Raw genomic sequence first — 14,683 nt, 5'->3', positions numbered from 1 at the left:
TGTCAGTCAGATTAGTGACAGAATAGAAACAGACAAGTCAATAAATCAAGTCTAGAAACAGTTCCAATGTCGTCTATCACAAACCCCTTATCCTCTCCAGGCTCTGATGCTCAAGCCATAGGCATTTTTGTCTTAGAAATAAAGCCAGTTTCTCCACAGAAATAATGTAGCCCTGAAGCAAATGCCAACATTTGCTTTTGGCTCTGCTGGGAAGGTGGCAGCTTTGCCTCATCATCATCCCCCCAGGGCACTGCCTCAGAGTCTGTCTCACCCTTGGGCTCGAATCTGCATGGGAGGGAGCAAAGAGCCACATTAGGCCCCAAAGGGAAGGGGTCTCAGAGGTGGGGGGAGTAAAGAAAGATGTGATGGCAAAACTGCGAATCCCCTAGAAATCCCAGGGCCCAGGTCTCCAAACATTGGTTGGGTTTCGGCTTTGTGCCAACTCTAGCTGGCACCGTAAGACAGCGCTTCTCGAACTTTAATGTGAACACAATCACCAGGAGGGAACTTGTTAAATTGCCGTTTCTGGTTCTATAGTACTAGCTGGGGTGGGGTTCTAGACTGTGGTTCTAACAGGTTCACAGGTTTATACAGATGCTGCTAGTCCACCACCCCCATCCATCCCCAAACATACACACATGCTTGGAGCAGTAGGGTTGCAGGACACACTGACTCAGGAATCCAATGGTTGCAGGCTCTAGCCAGATCTCTGGGCAAGTTACTCAATGCAACCGATCTTCACTTTCGTTATAGCTGCAAAGGGCATAATAACTGTTGTGGGAGGATTAGGGAAGATGATGGACAATGAACAGGCTTTGAAACCTGTAAAATGCTTATAATAGTAGGTGTCAAATGAAGCCACCTTTGTTTAAGAAGTAGGGAGTTAAGGTGCTGACAGCTCAGAGGAATGGAATCAATCAAATCTATACAAAAGATGGCAGACTTCATGGGGGAGGTAGACCTGAGCTGGGTAGGATTTGGGCACTTGAAGCAAAAGAGCCAAAGGTTACTCTAAGCTATGAATGAGGTCAGCATGAACTGAGCCAAGGCAATGAGGTAGGAAGCAGCATAAAGAAGGGGAGGATTCCTGGTGGAGAAGAATAGGAAAAAATGTTAGATGGGGGTGGGGTGAACCATAAAGGTAGAATTTAAATGATAATTTTAAAATGAATACCCCGTGTGTACCTTGCACTTCCTGTTGTTTTAAATGATTTGTTAATGTGCTTTCTTCCCTCACCAGAGTGTGGACTCCTGGAAGCAGTCTGTTGAACACCTTGTGGGGGCCAAGCAGCTTGCTAGGAACCCAGGATGTAGAGGTGAGGTCATCATGGTAAGGCTCTCTGAGACTTGGATGAGGTTTGCCAGATCCAAAGTCTTGCATTTTAAGCATTACACCATAAAATCAGGATTTTGGAGGGGAGCAGGGTCCTCCCATCTCTTAATGCAGAGCTGGCAGGATCTTAACAAATGTTGAAATGAATAAAGATCACTTCTCTTGTTCTTATTTTTATATAGCTATAATTGTGGTATACACAATTTTATGTCCTTATTCTTTGTTCACTTAACATTGCATACTTTCCCCATTTTTATTATGTAAGCTTTATTTTCTTCCATTTTTCTAAAAATGTCAAACCTATAGACAAGTTCAAAGAAAGTACAGTGGAAATCTATATACCCTTCACTTAAATTCACTACTTTTTAACATTTTGCCACATTTACTCTACCCATTTCTCTTTTTTCCTTAACCGTTTGATACAAGGTGCAAACATCATGACACTTTTGCTTTAAATAATTCAGCAGCCATTTCCTAAAAATGAAGAATTCTTCTATAGAGCCATTCGGACACATCCATAATAGTGTTATTTATTATGTAGTCCGTTTTAAATTTTTTCCATTTTGCTGAAATATCTTTTATATATATTTTTAATCAAGGCTCTCCCATTGCATTTGTTTAAGTTTCCTTAGTCTTTTTAAATCTTGACCAGTTCCCCATCTTATTGTTGTTAATTTTTCATGACATTGATCATTATGAAGCGTCCAGAGCCGTTGTCATGTAGAATGTCCCACATTCTGGGTTTTCTAGTTGTCTCATGATTCAATTCTGATTAGACATTTTGGAAAGGACTACTGCATAGGCGATGTTGTGGACTTCCCACTGAATTACACTGGTAGGCCGGTAGTGCACATTTGTCTCTTCATTGGGGATGTGGGATTAATCACTTGGTTCATTTGGAGTCCACCACATCTTTCCTTCACAATTTAAAGTAAGCTGTGGTGGGATATCCCGAGACCTTTGATTATTTGTTCCCAACAATGTTTTGCCCAGTGGTTTTAACTTCCATTGATGATCTCTCCTATTTGTTATGATGCTGGGGGATTGCAAAATGGTGACTATAATTCTGTCATTTCTTCTGCATTTATTTTCTGGCATTCTCTTGTAACGAAGAACTGCTGCTTGCTTCTCTGTCTCTCTGTTTCTCTCTCTCTTTCATCCCCATGGTCTAAAAAATTATCTATTTATCTACACGTCTATTTATTCAGTGTGATATAATCCATTATTGGATTATAATAATGGATTATATATTGGATCCATTATTGGATCCATATAAAATGGATTATATAATGGATCCATTATAATGGATATAATCCATTATTACTGTTGTTACTTTTTGATGCTCAAATTATCCCAAATTTGGCTAATAGGGGCCCTTTAAAGAGGCCTCTGTGTCCTTTTGACTTGATTCCATCAATCTTTAAGCAGTTAACTTGCTTCCTTACAGAAAATATTTCAGACTTATAATCGTCCTGCTGGAGACCCGTAATCAGTCATTTTTTTAAAGAAAACCTTACTCCTTTTGGTTGGAAGTGGTATTTAAAAGTTGACCTAGAACTTCATTTATGTACTTTAGATACTTTAAAAAAGACTATTCAATATTTCATCAAATTAACATTTTAATTTGGCTCAATGTTACCTTATTTGTTGAGCATTCAGGATATTTGCACTCTCTTTCTTTCTAAATTACCCTGTGATAAACATCTTTATACAGATTCCTTTTCCAAGTTACGATTATGTCCTTTAGCAAGATTCCCAGAAATGGAATTATTGGGGAAAAGGATGTACATTCTTTTTTCTGACTCTTGACACACATTGCCTAGTTGCTCTCATAGAAGATTTTTTAAAATCAACAATGACTTCTAAGTGTCAAACTCAATGATTTTATCTTATTCCTCTTTCTCCTTTGCAGTACCTGAATCTGCTGACCTCCATTCCTGAAACCTTCTTCTCCCAAACTTTCCTTAAATGACACCGTTATGGTTCTCCTCCTTTCTTTTAGGCCACACCTTCTTCCTCCTTTAACTTCCTAAATTTGTGCATGTCCCAAAGCCTCATCTTTAGCCCTTACTTTTCTTAGTAGGTACTAAGTGGGGTGTCCTCACTTCTGTTTATCTAAATTTGGATGCCCAGTCCTCTCCTGAGTTCTGATCCCTTCTGAGTTTTGCCTTCTCCTAAGACTAGTCCTTGCCTTCTGTCTCCAGCCTTGCCTCAGGCCCATCTCTGTTCACAAACTTGAGAGGACAAACATATCTCAGTATACTCAAGCATGTACTCTGTTCTTTGAGATTCTAGATATAGATGGAGTTTCATTTGGGCCATGTTTTCTATTTGTCTGATATGAAAATAATATGTATTTGAAAGAATACAACCTAAGATACAATCATGAAGAAAACTGGCCCACTTCACTCATTTATGGACACCATAAGAAACCTCTCTTCAAATATTTATGTATGCTTGGAAAATATACATAGTAAGATTCAGTTCTGCCTTTGATTAACTTGAATTTTCTAACTCTAGTGGCCTATAATTTAAGTTTGATCCTCATAATAAAATAACAGAGAAATTGAAGTGAAGGGTCTCCCAACGGACTATCAAGTCAAGTCCCTCTTCCCAACCCCAAACCTAGGATGTTACCCCTGCCCTTCCAGCATGAAATCAAAACAGGACTGCTTCTCACTAGAGCCCAGGCTCCGATCCAAAGGGTTTTATAAGCACAGTAAGGAATCTCATTCCTCTGTCTCACCAACCCAGCCATCCCTCACCTGCCCCAGCCAGGATCCAGGGCCTAGGGACAAAAAGGACAGGGTGGGTGGGTGGATACTCCCTCCCTGTATGTGGTACTCTTCCTTGTAAAAGGAGATTGCCTATTAGTGCAAATATATCACCTCAAGTTCTTCCTGACTTCTAGGGATGAGGGCAAGGAAGGGAAGAGGTCATTTGTATTATGCAAGAAGGGGGGGATATATTTTTACACATATATGCTGTATAAATGTTTGTTTATACAAGGACTACCATGGAAAGGTATGAAGAAAACTGCAATAATTGGTGGATGAACTGAAGAATGAGGAGACTTACTTTTCACTGGACTTGTGCGCATGTATTCTCTAAACATAAGCAACTCAATTTTTTAAAAAAATTCATAAAAGGGAAAATCGCAAGGTCACGGGGGCGCTGTTTCGCTGCTGTAGAATGATTTAGATACCGATTTTCAGTTTCTTTGGGAGGGAAGGGATTATAACTGCTGTGAAACTGAATTCATAGTGTTAAGTTAGAGTTACTGGAGGTGGTGATCTTAAGGGTGGCTTACTCTTCAAGGCAGAAAGACGCGGTGGTTCATCTCAAAAAAGCGAATTGTGTTCTCTGTAGAACCTCGCTGCAAGAAGAAAAATTTTAATAAATAAATAAAATCTTTAAAAAAAAAAAAAAGAAGAAGAAAAATTTTAAAAAGATAAGCCCCTTGCCGTGCCATTGTTCCCACAATGCCGTGACTCGGATTCGAACCGAGGTTGCTGCGGCCACAACGCAGAGTACTAACCACTATACGATCACGGCGAGCTACCGGGGACCTGTAAGGACGGCTTTCTGATTGTCCTCTTCAATAGTCATAGGCCTTCCCACTGTGCACGTCACCAAAAGACCCACCTATGAGGCGGAGTTCCAGCCTAAAACCGAATCTGAGAATGCGCAGGCGCATGGGCTCTCGACAGTTGCTCGGGTTCTCTCAGGTTTGGGTTCCTTAGCCACAAAAGTGGTTATGTTGCGGTGGGGAAGGGTGGGTTCTGTGTGAATAAGGTGGGAGTTTAGGGGGGAACACTTGGGTATGCAGGGACGGGACTGGCCGGAACTCAATGTTCACAAGTTGTAATTCCCCCTCCTAGGACGATGCCCATCTGCTATGCTTGGGAGGTCCTTCCAGCGACCCGGTCTGTTGGGGACGCTACTAAGGGGTTCGTGTCCCTGCTGATTCCCCTAGAAGTGACCCAACATCGCCTCGTTGGAGGATATGGACACCCCCAGGACCGGTTGGTCACGCAGGAGGAGTTCAGTGAATGCGTCTCGCCCTGCTGATCTCCTCCCCGCCAACTTCCTTGCAGCTTCCGTTCCTGCCGGGACCGCCCTGAACTCCTCCCTCACAGTACTCCCGCCGCCCGAGCCGGTGGCCCCCTCGGTTGTACCCCGGGCGGCAGCAAGCACCAGTCCGGTTTTTCTTCTTGTCCATCGGTGCTCCCGCCCCCACGGCGCCTAGAACCAGGCCGAGTCCACAGCAGGCAGAGGCCTTTTGCTACAGTGAGAACGTGCCACTGGTTCTAACGAGAGAATCCACCGTGACCGCCTATCTGCTCTAATCATCACGCCCATCCCCTTCAGAGTCAAGGGGGGGATGCTACCAAACACGATTTGAATCCTTTCATTCCTCCACCCCTCACCCCCCACCCACAGACTGCGGGAGATTCGCCCACCTTTTCCAGCTCATCCCTTGGCCCTCCGTGTCATTTCCCATTCCTGAATTACTTGCATTCATTCACTCAACAGGTCCTTCAGAGGTGGGGAAGGAGGAAGATTTATAAAGAATTGCCGATAGTTCCTTTTTGAGACCTCCTTCGGACCTTTGCACACAAGAGTATCCTGGCTGCTCGTCAAATTCCTTCTCTGCCTTTAAGAGCTACTTCAAAAGTCACCTCTGCGAGGCCTTCTCTTCCTATTATTATTGGGAGTCCTTTTTAGCGCTGCCATGGAAATTCGTACATATGTCTATGACAATTATCAGCCTTACGAGAGCACTGTGCTTTGTCCCCCCTGAACGGTATCGCGGGTGGGACGAGTAAACGGTAGCCTATATTCTTCGGAAGTCCAATTTAGCCAGAGCTGGCGTGACGTAAACCTAGTTTCCAGCTGTCACAAAGGGATTGGGATCCATTTTCGAGAATGTTATTACAAATTCGGGGAAAAAAAAAAAAAATGGAGGACAGCGATAAAAGTCGAACCCCTTGCCGTGCCATTGCTGTCGCAATGCCGTGACTCGGATTCGAACCGAGGTTGCTGCGGCCACAACGCAGAGTACTAACCACTATACGATCACGGCGAGCTACTGGGGATTCGGCCCTCGGCCTCTTCGCCTGAGTTCTTCTGTGTTGAAAGCCCCGCCCCCTTCTCACGTCACTATCGGTTCCTGCGGATCTTTAGCTTTACTGTTACCCGCACACAAGCAGACGCACTGATCTCCGTGCGTTCTCGATTGCGATCCGCGCTCGGCCCCGGCCAGACCCCGCCGCTTCACGGGTCTGGCGGCTGCGCTGGAACTCTCCCTGGCCCCCGCGCCTTGAAGGAAGGAGTGCGGGTGCTTGGAACTAATGTTTCCTTCTTGTTGTAGAATTCGAGAGACAGCCCCATTCCCAGCCAGAATCCTCTCAGATTGCGTCAGCGCCGGGCACGGTGGGTGTGAGAGGGACGACCCCGGGGCGTCATGTTCGTCCTCTTCGGACCGAATCCTTTCGTTTGCCAAGCACTTATCAGTCCTTTCTTTTACGATGCGTGCGCACGACCGGCGGAGACCCGCGGAGGAGAACAACGGCACCCCAACTTCGCTTCGGGGTCAGCGCGAGGGCCAGGCAGGCCTGGCAGACCACGGGAGACGTTGGAAGGCTAAGGCGGAGGCCGGCTACACCTGAAGGCCCATTCGCGGGAGCCCGCGTCCCGTGGCGTCCCGGTAGCTCGCCGTGATCGTATAGTGGTTAGTACTCTGCGTTGTGGCCGCAGCAACCTCGGTTCGAATCCGAGTCACGGCATTGTGGGAACAATGGCACGGCAAGGGCGCCTTTTTAGCTTTGGGGAAAGCACATTGCATCGCGTGGTTGTTCCCCGACTGCCTCCTAGAGAGTAGGTTAGGGCAGGGCCGAAATTATAATGCGGCCAAAGTGGACAGAAGTTCTGCGGATCTCTAGGACTTTACTCCTTTAATTCTCTAAGTCCGAGGGGAGCGGCCCACCTCCAATCCTCTCTGCTGTGTGATCCTTTTTAGTAGGACTTCGTTCTGTGTGGTACTTTTCTCTTTCCTCGTTTCCTCAGATCGTACACACCAGGTCCTCAGAAAAGCCTCTCCCGGCTATAACTTCAATACTTGGAGTGGAGGGCTTATAGGAACAAAGGGCAAACATTTCCTGGGCGTTAGAAGAATTCACAATACGGTGAACCATTTCTGGTTCAGATCCTGTGACCAGTGAGAAACATGACCACACTAGAGGCACTATTTCCCATAGCCCCTGTGAGAGGTGCTAATGTGGGGCTTGTAGCCTCCTCTACCACAGCCTTCTAGGTGAGAGGGTGTTTTCTCCTGGAGGGCTCTTCCCCCCTCCCCCCCAAATCTACCTCAGATTTAAAGCATACTTCATTTGTAAGTTTGTTTTATGTGCACTTAAAAAATCTGAGCCTCCCAAATTCGGGTCTGTTATTTGGCACTGGACAAAATGGAAGTGAGTTTTGGATTTGGCTCTCAGGTGGCTGCTGGCGACCGGGGTCACTGCCAAGGAGGGAATGAGATAGGACTGAGTGAGGAATGAGCCTCTTCAGCTCCTCAGGGGATCTGGAGGTGGCAGAGCAAGTCAGGAAGCATTCCTGAAAGAGATGGACATTTCCCTGGGGCTGTGCCCCCTCTACCCACAATCCATCAGCAAAGACTCACTGAACAGCATGTAAAAAGCAAGACACTACTGCAGATGTAATTTCCTAGGGTCTCCCCGCTGCCAGTTCCCTAAATTTGAGCCCAGTTCCCTAAATTTGAGGAGTTTAAAGCCACAAAACGGGACACGAGAGAATAGAATAGCATAAAGTCAACCTGGGAACTTGCTCTCCCTTCCACCTTGAGGTCTTTTCTAGGTATCAGAACCAGGAAGGAGGCAGGAGATGTAAAACCTGTGTCTATTCACACATTCCAGCTCCAGCTCTTTCTGTTTGAGATGGATTTGTTATTTTTTGTAGGTTTCCTAGTCTCCACTGTAAATCACTTAATTTTTTTCTTTTCCTCTGATGGACTCTGTAGTAGCTGACACTCTTTAGGTTAGTCCTAACTCTAATTTTAAAGGTTAGCATAGCTTTAATTAAGACAGTGACACCTAGAAGCAGGCTCACCAAGGTTTGAATCTTGACTCTTGAATTAATTAGCGGGGTAACTTTAGGTAAGCTGCATAATGTCTCAGTACCTCAGTTTTCTCCTTTGTAAAATGGGAATAAAAGCAGGCTTATTATGAGAATTAAATAAGTTAATATTTGTAAAGCAACAGTGCCTGCCACTCTCTAAACCCTATTTAAGTTTTACTTAAATAAACTAGTAATGAAATCAACTCTTTAAAATGGAACGAAGTGGAACTAACAATCTAAAGGAGTGTTGTGTTTCAAAGGAGACATTCCACTTTCTCCAATCAGCTGCCCCAAATATTTTTGGAACTCTTGTTTGGGGATTACCATCAGGCCTAATTTATAAGTCATACAAGTAAATCCATCTCAATATTTAAGGTCACGTTTTATTTTGACATATTTTTTGACTGCTTTTAAATCCACCTTGAAAGAAAAAGAAAAACTGAGTTTTTAAGGTGCAACAAGCTTCAGCAACAATTCCAAAAATGTTTTTGGCAACATTCCAGCAAAATACTTTTTGGTATCAGTGTGTTGGCTTCTTTAAAAAACATTATTTTTATTAAGTTTTTAATTTTAATTCCAGTGTAGTTAACATACAGTATGCTATTTTTTTTAAAGATTTTATTTATTTATTTGGGAGCTGGAGCCGGAGCGGGATGTAGAGCCCAGTCCAATGCGGAGTCCAGTCTCAGGCCCCCAGGATCATGACCGGAGCCGAAGGCAGAGGCTTAACCGACTGAGCCACCCAGGTACCCCCAGTGTGTTGACTTTTAAGTGACAATTCTTGAAGGGGACAGCTGTAATTTATCAACTTGAGAATGTTTGCATAAACAGCCAACCACATGGCTTATGGGGCACACCTGGTGCACTGGGGGCTTCTGTTGCTCTAATCACTGGCCACCACAGAGGTGCAATACAGACTGGGCCAATAGCCTTGGTAGCTCCTGGAAGATGGTTGGTAATTCAGAATCTTGGTTCACCACCCAGAACTACCAGATCAGAATCTTCATTTTAACAAGATCCTCCCCAGGTGATTTATCTGGACATTCAAGTTTGAGAAGTAGGGCTATTCTCTAGAACATTTGGCTGGAATGTAGCCCTTCGTTGTTCACCTTGTCAGTCCTTGGGGTTACTAGAAGGGACCTGCCAGAGTCCACTGGGCCTCATTTAAGGGAGTAACATTAAGGTTTGGAGGAATGACAAGATGTAGTTCTGGGAGGGAGTCACCAAGAGGCCTGTATTTGGGGGATCCAGGGAGGAGGTAGCACCCCTGGATTTCCACTAGGAGGTGCTGCACCCCAGGAAGTGGATATAAAACGCTGAGGCTGGAGAAGACTCCCTTTTGGAGACACCACTTTGGCCTTAACCCCAACAGGGAGCCCATTCCTCAGAAGTTTTCTGGATATTCAAGACTCAAGTTTCATCCATTCATTCATTTGGTAGACTAGCATCTTTTAGCTCTCAAAGTGCTTTGCATCCTGGGGAGCTGCGAAGGTATGTAGTGATACTGCTTGCCCAAAATAGTTTCATTTTCCAGCTAGGAGAAACAACTAGCCCAGAAGCAACAATCAGAAAACAACGCAAAAGGGGCGCCTGGGTGGTTCAGTTGGCTAAATATCAGACTCTTGATTTCAGCTCAGGATATATTCTCAGGGTCCTGAGATGGAGCCCTTTCTCCTGCATGGAGCCTGTTTAACATTCTCTCTTTTCCTGCCTCTCCCCACTCTACACACACACAGACACACACACACACACAAACACACACACACGAGGAAGAGGCACATACACACACACACATACACATACACAGAAAATGGTAGAAGGCATGCATTTCTTCAGTGGAAAACTTTCCAAGAGAAAACGGATACAAACTTCTACTAGAATGTAAAAGAACTGAAGTTAATTTTTAGCACTTCCAGCCTCTCACTCTGACACTCTTTGTATTGTTCTTATCTCGTCATTCTCATTCATTAGATCAGTATTTATTGAGTGCCTCCAATGTTCCAGGCACTATTCTGGGTTCTGGACTATGGTAATGAGCAAGACAGATGTGTTGTTCTCGTAGATCTATAGTCTAGTGCAGGAATCAGGAAGGAAAACTAAACAAAAAATAAGTAAGAGAGTTTGAGCCATTGGAAAATAATGTGATACAGTGTCCTATTCTCCGCTTGTTGTCCACCCTTCTATTGCCTCAGCTCCTTCGTCTGTACAAAGTACAGTGACTGATAATAATAAGTGTTAGGGGCACCTGGGTGGCTCAGTGGATTAAGCCTCTGCCTTTGGCTTAGGTCATGATCTCAGGGTCCTGGCATCGAGTTCGGCATTGGGCTCTTTGCTCAGCAGGGAGTCTGCTTCCCCCTCTCTCTGTGCCTGCTGCTCTGCCTACTTGTGTTCTCTCTCTCTCTGTCAAATAAATAAATCTTAAAAAAAATATTTAAGGAATAATAAGTGTTACTGTTAGGGTGTGTGATCAAAGGAGCGAGACTGATACAAAGCAAAGGTAAAGCAAAGCTTTATTTCACGCCAGCACCAAGAATCAAACCAACCCGTCGGGGCCACCTCTTACAGGGAGAGCGACACACACAGGTGGCCAATGAGATTGTAACACACAAAGTTGCATAGTCAGGCTAGGTCACAAATGGGTGGCCAATTGAATTACTATTCACCCTATAGTAGTTATTTGAACTAGCCTATCACCTTGGTCAGAATTGGAGCCCAAAAGGCACCCAAAAGGTGGGGCCCACATTCTTTAGGGAGATAGTGACTGGATATCTCCACCTGCCTGACCCACCCTTGTATTTGGGCTCTGTTATCTGGGACTGGTCGCCCATTTTACTAGTTTCCCAGACTTGCTTTTAAGTAAGTCCCCTGGCTGGGGGGACAGGGTCAGTTTAAATTTTACTGCATAAACAACAGAACGGCTGTTCAACAGAGATGGAGCCACTCTGGCTAAACAGGCCCTTACATTACATTTTATTTTTTTTTTTAAGATTTGATTTTATTTATTTGACAGAGAGAGATCACAAGTAGACGGAGAGGCAGGCAGAGAGAGAGAGGGAAGCAGGCTCCCTGCCGAGCAGAGAGCCCGATGCGGGACTCAATCCCAGGACCCTGAGATCATGACCTGAGCCACCCAGGCGCCCCTACATTACATTTTAAAAGAGATCAAAGTTTTACACTGAAGAGAGAAATTCTAACCCTGAATGGCTGAGATGTGGCATAAAGAGACTTCAAATCTGAGGCAGTCTTTTGTGTGAGGATGATTCTAGTCATCTGCATGGACACACAGTAAAATCAAATATATCCAAGTGGATTCTAAGAACCAATGAGCAGAACCAGATGACCCCACTGGTAGGCCTAGAACTTACCAAGGACAGCAGGGAAACAAAAACCCAAAAACATAAGACAGCTTTTCGAAAGAGTAAAAAGCATTGAAGTGATCATTTAAGGAGAGAGAAAAAAACCCGAGAACTTTGTTGGGAAATAACGAACTATATGTATTTAAAATTTTTTCTTTTCTTCTTTTCTTTTTTAACCCTTTGCCTGTTTCTTTCTTTTAAAAAAATGGTTAATTAATTTATTTATTTGACAGAGAGATACAGAGAAAGCGCAAGTAGAGCAGCCGGCAGAGCAGGTGGGAGATGCAGACTCTCTGCTGAGCTGGGAGCCTGATACCGGGCTTGATCCCAGTATCCTGGGATCATGACCTGAGCTGAAGGAAGCCACTTAACTGACTGAACCACCCAGGCACCCCTGAAATTTTTTCAGTTACATGTGAGACATCATAATCTCATCAGTGCTTAAGACCTTGAGAGGTTTCATCTAGCCTGCTTGTGCACTAATTCAGTCCCCAGGATCAAAGATGAAAGAAAGGGAGAGGAACCCTGAATTAAGATTATATTTGTCACCCACTGGGACATAGTCAAATAGAAAATAAATTCAGTAAGAAAAAGATAAGGTTGCATTTCTCGTAGTCTTGAGTTTTTAACTGTAATGGTAAGTGCTCAATATGCACTTCTCTCTATTACTGCAATAAGAAACCCACAGGGAGATCCTGAAGGACTATTCCTGGCATGAGGCCTAAAACTCCTGAGGAAAAATGCTGGAGCCACCTCTCAGAAGCAAAGGTCTAAATCAGTGGTTTCCAAACATTGTTCTAGAACTGATAAACAGGGAGGAATTTTTCTTCATGGAATGAGAGAAAATAAGGTCAATGTGGTAAGGTTTTCAAAAGGCCAAATGTATTTAATACCAAGGACTATCTTCTAGGCTGATTATGTCCTTCCTACTTTTGAGGTTTTTTTTTTTTTTTTTAATTATTTATTTATTTGACAGACAGAGATCACAAGCAGGCAGAGAGGCAGGCAGAGAGAGAGGAGGAAGCAGGCTCCCTGCTGAGCAGAGAGCCGGATGTGGGACTCGATCCCAGGACCCTGGGATCATGACCTGAGCTGAAGGCAGAGGCTTAACCCACTGAGCCACCCAGGCACCCCCCTACTTTTGAGGTTTTAAAGTGACTTTTCTTTTATAACGTGATGGAGAAGGTAAGTGATAATTTCTACTGAAGTCTTTCCTTGGAAAATTAAAAAATTGGCGATCCTATGTTGATCTCAGTAAAATCTAAAAGTATAAAGCTCACTACAGAGCAAAGCATTAGGGAGAGAAGAAATGGCCCTCAGTTTATAGGGAGTCTGCAGGGGAATGCTCATAGGTTATCCCTGTTTTGTCAGGCAGAGGTCCAAGCTAACACCCATTCACCTACCCAACAAACAGTAGGCCCTAGTATGATTTATGTTAGGCCTTGGAGATATAAATTTGAATAAGACTCATTCTAACTCTGAAATGATCATTTTAGTCCAGGGTTAATCAGAAGAGTGAAGAAACAATTATGTTAGAAGTATATACAAAATGTATTACAGCTTAGATCATTCATTCCCTCAGGAGATGATATTTGAGCTGGGTTCTAAGGCATGCGTACTAATTTTCCTGGCAGAAAAGATGGAAAGGTATTCTAGGCAGAGAGAAAGGCAGAAACAAAGGCAATGAAGCATGAACATACAGGTAGTGTAGGGAAAGACAAGTCATAGCTGTGACATAAGATATGGAAGGGAAAGGAAAGGTGGAGTCAAATTCTGATGATTCTTTTGCCCTTTATTGAGTCAGACCTTTTTTCCTGGAGCCTGGTGGTTCTTGACATTTTGTGTAACTTACTGTTTGGGGGATCCATTTAAAACCATAGCATTATTCTCCAAATGATGTCCCTATGACAAAAATGTCAGGAATTCACAGATTTCCTAAGAGCCATGTATAGACTTTGCTATAGGTATTGGGGAACCATGTAAGCCTCCATTTTTACACAGAAGAGGAATATAATCATATATGTATTTTAGAAAGATGAGGTACAAATGGGTAATATTATCAAGTTTTAATCCAAACGAGAGACAGAAAAGAATTTCCAGTTATGGTTCTGGTTGTCGAAGGTCAGGGCTTGGGGACTAATCCCCCGATTAGAGTGAAGGAGGGACTCTTCCCTCACATCACATCCTTAGGTGTGTGATCAGAGGGCAGTAAGTTCAGAGGGTCTTGAGCTCAGAAGTAGAGGGGATGGACATGTTGGATGAAGGAAATGGTTGTGAGGTTTTAAAGGAAGCTCTAATATCAAGGGTGACATACTTTTTGTAGTCATGGTAGTTAAAATAGTATGAAATTTGTATGTTACTCTAATAGCCTTGCTGGTATTGAGAATCTGACATGATGACAGAATATGCAATTTTCAATTTTAAGTTAAAAGGGAGAGACACATGTATAAAACTGCAAAAAGATGACTTGACTCTTTTCCCAATTTCTGTTAAATTTCGAAGTCAAAATACTTCTGTGTCACGACTACTCTTTGGTTCACTGGCCTCATACTGAGTCTGATTTGAGGAGAGTGTTAGGAGAAGTTTGGGTAGGGTCTCCCTTCCCGTTTAGGGTAAGTGTAATCTTTAATCCCAATCACCTATCTCACCCATTCCCCACCCACCCACCTCCCTTCTGGTAACCATCAGTTTGTTCTCTATATTTGAATCTGTTTCTTGCTTTCTCTCTCTCTCTCACTTTCGCCTTTGCTCATGTTTTGTTTCTTAAATTCCACATATGAGTGAAATCATATGGTATTTGTCTTTCTCTGACTGACTTATTCCATTTAGCATTCTACTCTAGCTCTATCCATGTTAC

General features: G+C 43.7%; 3 non-coding genes across 3 annotated transcripts; 1 reads left to right on the top strand and 2 right to left on the bottom strand.

Annotated features, from left to right (window-relative positions):
- Positions 1-4,816: 4,816 nt before the first annotated feature.
- TRNAH-GUG lies at positions 4,817-4,888 on the bottom strand. Its single transcript has one exon. It is a non-coding gene; the product is annotated as a tRNA-His (tRNA).
- A 1,459-nt stretch (positions 4,889-6,347) lies between these two features.
- TRNAH-GUG lies at positions 6,348-6,419 on the bottom strand. Its single transcript has one exon. It is a non-coding gene; the product is annotated as a tRNA-His (tRNA).
- Positions 6,420-7,050: 631 nt separating this feature from the next.
- TRNAH-GUG lies at positions 7,051-7,122 on the top strand. The gene has a single exon. It is a non-coding gene; the product is annotated as a tRNA-His (tRNA).
- Positions 7,123-14,683: the final 7,561 nt, after the last annotated feature.

This window comes from Neovison vison, chromosome 13 (genome assembly GCF_020171115.1).
Source record: "Neovison vison isolate M4711 chromosome 13, ASM_NN_V1, whole genome shotgun sequence".
NCBI lineage: Eukaryota > Metazoa > Chordata > Mammalia > Carnivora > Mustelidae > Neogale > Neogale vison.
Note: the sequence above shows the minus strand (reverse complement) of the source record. Positions and strands in the feature narration are given on the sequence as shown.